General features: G+C 40.8%; 1 pseudogene; it reads left to right on the top strand.

Annotated features, from left to right (window-relative positions):
* The first annotated feature begins 6,667 nt into the window (after positions 1–6,667).
* On the top strand, positions 6,668–8,394 carry LOC103590878 (annotated as a pseudogene).
* The last annotated feature ends 1,150 nt before the right edge of the window (positions 8,395–9,544 follow it).

The following is a 9,544-nucleotide window of genomic DNA, read 5'->3' as shown; positions in this document are numbered from 1 at the left end:
TAGCCAAAATAATTTGTAAAAAGAACAAAGTTGAAGGGCTTATAGTACTCAATTTTAAGATTTATTATATTAAAATTGCAGTAACTAGAGCAGTGTGATATTAACATAAAGATGAATAAATACATCACCTGAACAGAGTACAGAATCCAGAAATAGTCTCACACAGTTATGGTCAACTGATTTTTGGCAGAGACCAATTTTATTCAATGTAGAAAGGATAGTTCTTTCCATAAATGGTGCTGAAAAAAACTTGATAATTATATGGACCAGAAAAAAAGAATGAATCCAATTCTACACCATGCAAAATAAAAACAGAGAAATACATCATAGATATAAATGCAAAAGCTAAAACTGTAAAAGTGCTAGAAGTAAACAGGAAAATATCTCTTGACCTTATGTAGGTAAAGATTTCTTTACCAAAATAACCATAAAGGAAAAAACTTAACAAATTGGATTTCATTTTTAAAATGAGTTAATTGAATTTCAACAAAATTAAAGCTTTCTGCTCTTCAAAAGTGACTATCAAGAAAATACAAGGCAAGCCCCTGATTTGGAAAAAATACTCACTGTACATATATTTGACATACATTTCATATCTAGCAAATATAAAGAACTTCTGCAAATCAATCACAAAAAGACTTGAATAAACACTTCACAAAATAAGATATGTAAATGGTCAATAAATATATGAAATATGCTCCACATCATTAGTCATCAGGGAAACAAGGACGCCTGAATATGGTTGCCTCTGGAGAGCCAAAATAGAGAAAAAAGGTAAGAAAGAAGGAAGGCGGGAAGATGATTCCTGTTTCCCATCATCGTATACTTTTTGGTACTATTTCACTTTCCAAAATGTAATTAAGGTGTGTGTGCTGTGTCTTTTTAAAGCAAACTCTACCTTTTTTAAATGAGTGCACACTATGAAGCCAATGCATTGGTTTGGCCCTTGTAGGAAACAAAATTTATCCTGAATGTTTTAAAGAAGAGTCCTTTATGAAGACGTTACTTGGAGAAATACAAGCAGGGTGAAAGAAACAATGAATGGTGAGACACCCAGAAACCAGCAATAGTGGGAAACTGTTACCAAGCTTAGGGCTGATTGGAAAAGAAGAGGAAATCAAGGTGCTGGAGCCTCATCAGAGCTGGGACAGGGGAGGGGCTGACCGATGGACCACGTCATGAAGGGCAGAGCTACTGCCAGGCACATGGTGCTGAAACAAAGAGGAAGGGAAAAACAATAGCCAGACCTCCCCTTTCTGCCCTCTACTCTTCTGCCAGGACCCCCCATTCATTAAACCCAAGGAGAAGGCAGCAGGTGGTACAGTCCCCAGGGATTGGTGTCCCAGGACAGGGCAGGTGGATTAGGATGGAGAGGGGATTGGAGAGAGCAAACAGAGAATAACCAGCAACCATGCAATTACACTGTGAAGATGCCCCCTGGAGAAACTCTTGTAGATTTTCAATGGGACACGCACAACGATGTTCTCCTGAACATTGCCTGTTTTAGCAAAACATTGTCACCGTCAAAGAAAAGTCAATGCAGCCATTAAGAGGAAAGAGCTAAATTATGTATTTCAACATGAATGGATGTCAAAAACAAATACGAGGGTACTTCAAAAATAGAATTAAAAGATAATACAATCTTCCCATTAACTTTTTGAAGTAACTTTGTATGTAATACTACCTCAGTAAATTTTTAAAGTACATAAAACAATGGGCCGGCCCATGGCTCACTTGGGAGAGCGTGGTGCTGACAACACCAAGTCAAGGGTTAAGAGCCCCTTACCGGTCATCTTAAAAAAAAAAAATACCATAAACTCTTCATGGGTACATAAAAAAGTCCATCAAAGTATGGATCATGCATTTTGTGTGTACACATTACATACATGATATGGATAGAGGGGAATGAGACTGGGGGATGTAACCAGCGATGCCAAACTACATTTGAAGAACCTGACAGGTGCCCAGTATTGTTTAAAGCAGTTTAGATGTATTGTTTCATTAAATATTATTAAATATTTTCAAAAAGTGTGGTGGCCATTACAATCCTGAAATTTTAGAAGATGAAAATGCAGCACAGAAATGTCAGTGATCTTCTCCCTCATTCATCCTTCCCTTTATTCAGCAAATATTTATTGAGTCCCATTCTGGGCCAGGCACTGTAGTAGACACTAAGATACCAGCAGGGATAAAACCATGCCCTCCTCCCACTCATAATCAAGAGGTGAGAGAAAGACATAAATTATGAAGTCTAGAAATTATAAAGTCTGTTAGAGGAAAGTAAGTGTTGTGAAGAAATGAATAAGGGAAGGGGGCTAGCGAGTGCTGCACTATTAGCAACTTTAAATAGGGCAGTCAGGAAGGGTTTTCTAGAAGGTGATGTTTAAATGGAGATATAAAGACAGTGAAAACATAAGATGTGGATTCCTGGGGCTAGAGCAATCAGCCAGAGAGAACGGCTAGTGTTAGGGCCCGAGGCAGGCACGTGCCTAGCAAGTTCTCCTGGAATAGCACAGAGACCAGTGTCAGCAGGATGAGCCTTCCCTGACCACTCTAGTCAAAATTCTCCCTCTTTCTCTCTCTCTCTCACTCTTTTTCTCTCTCACACCCACATTTGTACATACACAGTCTGCGTGTCTCCTTCCCCTTCTCTCCTTTTTCTGTCTCAGTAGCATTTACACTGTTACTAGAGTGCCCAGCTCAACACTCAAAGTCCTGTGTCCCAAGAAACCCCTGGATCCCAGGTAAACAGGGACAATTGGTCACCTTATTTCTAACACTGTATATAATTTATTTATTATGTCTATCTATCTTTTATTTCCTGACTCCCTTCCCCAGCACATTTACTTCATGAAGATAGAGACTGTTGTCTGTTTGGTCCCACATGTCTACATCAGGGCCTGGCATGTAGTAAGCACTCAATAAATTTTTGTTGAATGAATGAATGACTAAGAGAGACAGAAATAGGAGTAAGATCAGAGAAGTGACAAGAACTGGATCATGTAGAGCTTTGCAGCCACTTTAAAGACTCTGACTTTGACTTTGAGTGGGATGGGAGGCCCCTGGAGAGATGCAGGTTTTAAAAGGATTGCTCTTGGCAGAAGTAAGGAAAGCAATTAGGAGGTTATTGAAATCACCCAAGCAAATGATGCTGCTGTCTCAGGCCAGGGCGCGGCAATGGAGGGGAGATGTGGCCATCTATTCTGAAGGTGAGGAGATCCAGGAAGAGGAGCTATGAAAGACATTAATAAGGATGGAGTTTGGATTCAATCCTGGGAGGGTGAGTCCAGAGCCAGCCCAGGTGCTTAAGCAGAGGTTTGCTGAGGGATTAAAGGGTTGGGGTCAGGGCACATCAGGCATACAGCTTAGAGACAAGAAAGGGCTCTCCAGGCCAGACTTCAGCAGTTCAGCGCTGGGACTGCTACCACTGACACAGTGCTTTAATGTGAGTTAGGAGGCACCCTTCAGAGAGGATCCTCTAGAGAAATGCAACTCTTGGAGGGGAGTACACAGGCTGGTTTTCACCCCAGTGTCACCCCCATCCCATCCCAGCAGTACCCTTTGCTTGGCTCCCTGTGCCAAGTGTGGCCTGCACAATCTCAGCAGCTCCCTGGTGGGTGCGTACTAGGAGTGTTCAGAGTGCTGCCTGCCATGATGATAAAGAGATTATTGCACAAGTAATTGTGCAATAATTGTGCAGAAGACGCCTGATCAAATCAGCCCAATTCTGTATCCCTTAGCACCAGCATAAAAGGAAAAAAAAAAAACATGTTTCATATGGAGAATAAATGTCAAAGAATGCCCAAGAAAACACTGGTGAAAAAAAATAGTGGGGGAGTTAGATGAGGGCCAATCTTGCCATAGCAGACTTTTTAAAAACACAACTCCCCTGTCACTGAAAAATGCTGGAGAGTTCACGACCAGGAAGCTCAATATGTGATAAAGTCGATTTTACATATCAGTGGGGAAAGGATGGTTTAGTTAAATAAACATTTCCAGGACAATTGGCTATCGGGGGCTGGGGGAATAGAGCGTTCCTTTTACCTATATAAAAATAATTCCTATGACAATTAAATATTTAAAAATAAAAATATAACAATAACAATGTAGAAGAAAATCTAGGAAAAGGTTCATATGCCTCTAGCACTTGTGGAAGTGGTGTGTGTGTTGGGGGGTTTCTTAAGCAAGACAGGAAACTCAAAAAAACAAAGGGAAGTGAAGAAAATATTTGACTATGTAAATATTTAAATTTTGACAAAAGAGGCAATAAGCACAGTCAGAGACAAAGAATGGGCTGTGAAAGTATTTGAAGTACATATGTCAGATGAATGATTCCTATATATCATACAGAAATAACTCCCCAAAATTGATGATGTAAGGACAAATAGCCCAATTGAAAAACAGTCAAAGGATAAAAATAGCCATTTTATAGAAGAGGAAATCCTGATGCCCATAGACACATGAAAGAAGCTCAACTTCACAATTATCAGAGAAACGCCAATTAAAGTAACAATGATTTAACGTGTTTTTCACTCAACAGATGGCAAAAAGTTCAGAAGAATGTTCCACCCAGTGCTAGCTGGAGGATGTGGGGAGGGCAAGGTAATAGGTTCTGTAAATTTTTCATAACAATGAGTATTAATTACTGCAACTTTTTGGAAATGAATCTGGCAAACTCAATTAAAATTTAAAATATTCTGTGTATCCATTTACTCACCAATTCTAGTTCTGGAAATTTGTCCTATAAAATTAAATTCTATAGAATTAAAAGCATATTTACAGAAGTAGGAAGTAAATAGGTAAAGAGTGTTTATTGAAGCATTACATGCCAAGTGATAAAAAAAAAATTAAAATTCATTAATAAAAGGTTGGTTAAATTAAGTGGAGCATATCCATGTGGTGAAATACTGTGCAACTACTTAAAGGAAGGCTTTAGTGTTGCATCAGTTTTCCTATTGGGATCTATGTTATACTAGGTTAAGTGATAAAAGCACCTTACAGAAAAATACATATAGAATAATCCTATGTTTGTAAATATATGTACATCTCACAAACATGTATTTGCCACTTTTTTATATGAGACTTACATAAGAATGCATTAGATAGTTAGTGGTGATATAGGGACATGTTTGAGAAAGAGAGTCAGTTCTGAAATAGACCAGAGGGGGGAAGACCGTGCCACATGAAACATACTCTGGCATTGTGTAAGAGAAAGGGAAAACTAGAAAATTCTGCTAATATAACAGCAAACATGTAAAATTAAATATGTATGTGGACATGATTAGAAGATAGCATGGGAAAATGGAGACATTATCTAATTGGTTATAAAAAAGAAGAAAGTATAGCATTCTCTGGTACCAAGCCTTATAATACATCCTTCTAAAATATTATCTAGAAAACTCAATTTACTAACAGTTCATACCTCTCTGCAATTTCTCATGATATTTACAAACAATCAGCATTTTTTATTTCTTCAGTCCCTTTCCAAACATATACACAACTCAAATTCCCACTATATCTTCCCTTCAAATAGTAAAACAAAACCCAAACCTTAAAATGTTAGCTCATTTTTTGCTGTCTTTTGGCAACATGCCTAGCATTTTGAAAGAGTAATCACTAAGATTTGGAGAAACTCAACTTCAGTTTGAAACTGAAGTTAAAAAACATTATCCAAATTCCTTGTAACAAAAATAATCAGATTTAAAATAATAGTTAAGATTGAAGTTTATATGTAGAAAAATAAGTATTTTCATCTTTAATAATAAATTAAAGTCACACATATTGAGGACCCGTTATGTATCCACAGCTTAATCATCTTACTTAATCAATAAATAACATGCAGGGTCATCTTATTTGCTCTTCACAAGATACCTGTGAGGTAGATTTTATTATTCCTGGCTCAGATCTTGTGATTATGGCTCCTGCTCATGACCCAGCATGAACAACTGAGGAAGGTTTGTCTTTGGTAATACTGCCTCCCTGCAGCTAGGTCTCCTAGGCTCCCGGGGGAAATATTTAAGGGAAATTTTACTGACCCTGAGCCCAAGGTATCTAATGCACATTTTGTTGGTCCACAATCTGAAGATGAAGCAAATCCTGTGCGATTGAGGAGGTGCTCTTGGAGCTGCTTCTGTAAGTTTCCAACCTCCCTGAGCTTGCTTTCTCCTACTAAAGCTGTACGTGAGCATATCCTGTGGGGTCTTGTGAGTCCTTTAAATTACCCAACACTGCTGTAGCAGGGCGTCTCCTTGAAAAGTCAGCTTTTAGTCACCTATCTTGCATTGAAGCCAACCATGTCCCATTCTCACAACAGTTATAGAGAAATTGTTGTCTTGGTAATCAGGTATCTATCCTTCCTCATGTTCTTCAAAGGGCGGCTCCATCCTCAGTTTCAAAGGGTAGGTCCTGCCTTCCTGGGGAAGCAAATGGTCCCTTCCAGGTGGGTGGCCATATACTCTAATAAAACAGGGAGGGCCAGTGGTGTGGGGGGAGCAGATGGTGCTGGCTGCAAAGCGAGACCAGCACGAGCAGAGGGAGGTGGGTGGGGGCAAGCCAGGTGCTAGCAGATGCCAGGGCTGGCGGAGGGCATCCAGGTGCAGGCACAGCCACAGCCATGATAGCCATGTCTGTGGGGAAACCGTCTGATGAAGCACTTTGAATCCTGTCACTTTCTGGCATGTTAGATTTGACAGTCTCCCCAATGAGCTGCTCAACAAGTCTACTTCTTAAGGATTCTGTTTTAATACCCTGTGTTTTGGTGAGACAGGCATTGGCAAGTCCACATTCATGGACCCTTCCTTCAACACCATATTTGAAGGTGACCCAGCTACTCAACAATGAATCATGCTGTAGGGTAAAAGCTGGACATAGACCTATACCGCCTTCCCCTTGGGAAACTACCCCCGGCCAAGGTAATTGCCCACAGAAAGGCATGTCTCCTTTAAGACAAACGTCCCCTTTAAGACAAACAGAAGACTGGAGGGCGTAGGGACCCTTCCTAAGTTAGCATACTGGTGTTAAACAACTCTGGCGCCAGGAAAGTAGCGAGTGGATTAATTTATCTGCTCAGCCAGATCTCCCGAACAATCTGAGCTGGGTGAGAGTCTGTGCATAAGCATGCAAATGATTTACACCTCTGCTTTGATCTGTTCACTACATAACTGTTGTATGTACCCCATGGTGGCACAGATTTCTAGCTGATTGATGGCACCTCCCAAAAGTCTAATAAATCAACGTCTCTACCTATTTGTCCAGGTGAGTTCTTTGGAATAGGCAAACACTATGCAAGTGCCCTTTCAGATTTGGGGCTCCCACAATACACATGTTAAAAGCCAAAATTTATGAGCTTCAGGAAAACAATGTACAGCTGAAGTTAACCATTGTGGACACCATGGAATTTGGAGACCAGATAAGTAAAGATGACAACTACATATCAATAGTGGAATATATCGATGCCCAATTTGAAGACTACCTGCAAGAGGAACTGATGATTAAATGTTCTTTCTTCAACTAGCATAACAAGAGGATCCATGCCCGCATCTGCTTTATTGCACCTACCACACATTCACTGAAGTCCTGGACCTGGTCACAGTAAGGTGAACATTATTCCAATAATTGCAAAAGCTGATACCATTGCCAAGAACAAATTGTACAGATTCAAGAGTAAGATCATGAGTGAACTAGTCAGCAACGGGATACAGATATATCCATTCCCCACAGATGAAGGAGCAGTGGCAGCGATTAATGCGACCACAGGCATCCAGCTCCCATTTGCAGTGGTTAGCAGCCCTGAACAGGTGAAGATCGGCAACAGAGTGAGAAAGCCAGCCAGTCCCTCTCGGGTGTGGAGCAAGTTGAGAATAAAAACCACTGTGGTTCTGTCAGACTTCAGAAGATGCTGATCCAGGTGAACATGGAGGACTTGCAAGGACAGACTCGCACCACTGTTATGAATTTTGTCAGTTCTGTGAGCTCAAGGAGATGGGCTGCAAGGACATCGACCCTCACAAGCAAGCCCTTCGGTCTTCGGGAGACACAAGAAGCAAGAAGGGACAAGTTCCTGAGAGAAACGCAGAGGAAAGAAGAAATGAGACAATGTTCATTCTGAGAGTGAAGGAGGAAGAGTCTGGACTTAAGGGGCAGAGAAAGAGCTTCGTGTGTTCGACCTCCTAAAGTGGACACATCAGGAAGAGAAGAAGAGATGGAAGACAAGCAGCAGCCGCTGGAGGAGGAGATGAACAATTTCCAAAAGAGAAAAGCAGCAGCTCCAGTACTACAATCCCAGGTCCAGCAATCTGGGCCCAGCAAACCAAGAAAAACAAGCATAAGAAAAAGGCAAGCTTCACACAAGCCCGCAAGACAGGGTGTTCCTGCCTTCACCTGCTTTTGCAGTAATATTATCTCTGCTATCTGTGTCCTTGTGTTTTATGTTTTCTTACCCTTCCACAGATACCAGTAACTCAACTCACTTTGCTGAATGTTGTTTAGTGGTGGTAAATGATAGAACAAGGAGATTACACCAAAAGTCTGTGCAGCTGGACTTTGTTTCTGAAAAATACATGATTTGCCTTTTAACCCTGCTATGGGTTGAATGCTTGTCCCCTCCAAAGCTCATGTTGGAACCTAATCCTCAATATGGTATTTGAAAAGTGGAGCTTTAAAAGGTGATTAGATCATGAGGGCTATGCCCTCTTAAATGGATGAATCCATTCATGGATTAATGGGCTAATGGATTAATGGATTATATCATGGGTGTGGACTAGTGGCTTTATAAAGAGAGCACATGAACATGCTCTTGCTCAGCTCTTGCCATGTGATATCCTGTGTCACTGGGGCCTCTATAAAGAGTCCCTTCCAAGAAGAAGGCCCTCACCAGATGTACTCACTTAACCTCAGACTTCCTAGCCTCCAAAACTGTAAGAAATAAATTTAATTTTCTTTATAAGTTACCCATTTTAAGGGATTCTGTTATATGTGACAGAAAACGTACTCATACAATGTCTGTTCAGAATGGGAGCAAGAAGCATGCCTGTCACTTGTATGTGGCTTTGGAATGAGGAAACTGGGGTAAAATGCTGTCTGGATGCCTGATGAAAACTTCTCACCACCTCAGCAGCTGGACTAAAAACCTGAATAGCCATAAAAAAGAAAAAAAGTGGGGGTTGATCCTAATGAGGACTAGTTACAGAATTTGCAGGGCCCAATGCAAAAAAAAAATGGGGGCCCCTTGTTCAAAAGGTGTTAGGAATTTCAAGATGGTAATGGCAGGGCATTAAACCAAGTGCAAAGTCCTTCAAAGCATGGGGACCTAAGTGACTGCACAGGTCACCAGCAAATGACACCAGCTCTGGCCTGACTGAACCCCAAACATGGGATGCCACTTCGTTCAACAAGACAGCAGGAGAAATCTTCCAGGAAGCTTCTAGAGAGTTTTTCCTCACTACCAAGAGCACTAACATGGAAGAGTCAGGCTTTTTTCCTTTGATCTTCATGCTGTCTGCAGGCGATGGTTTGGCTCCTGGTACTATAGATGGCAGCAAGCAAG

The sequence above is a fragment of the Galeopterus variegatus genome, unplaced genomic scaffold, assembly GCF_000696425.1.
Source record: "Galeopterus variegatus unplaced genomic scaffold, G_variegatus-3.0.2 Scaffold51, whole genome shotgun sequence".
In the NCBI taxonomy this organism is placed as follows: domain Eukaryota; kingdom Metazoa; phylum Chordata; class Mammalia; order Dermoptera; family Cynocephalidae; genus Galeopterus; species Galeopterus variegatus.
Note: the sequence above shows the minus strand (reverse complement) of the source record. Positions and strands in the feature narration are given on the sequence as shown.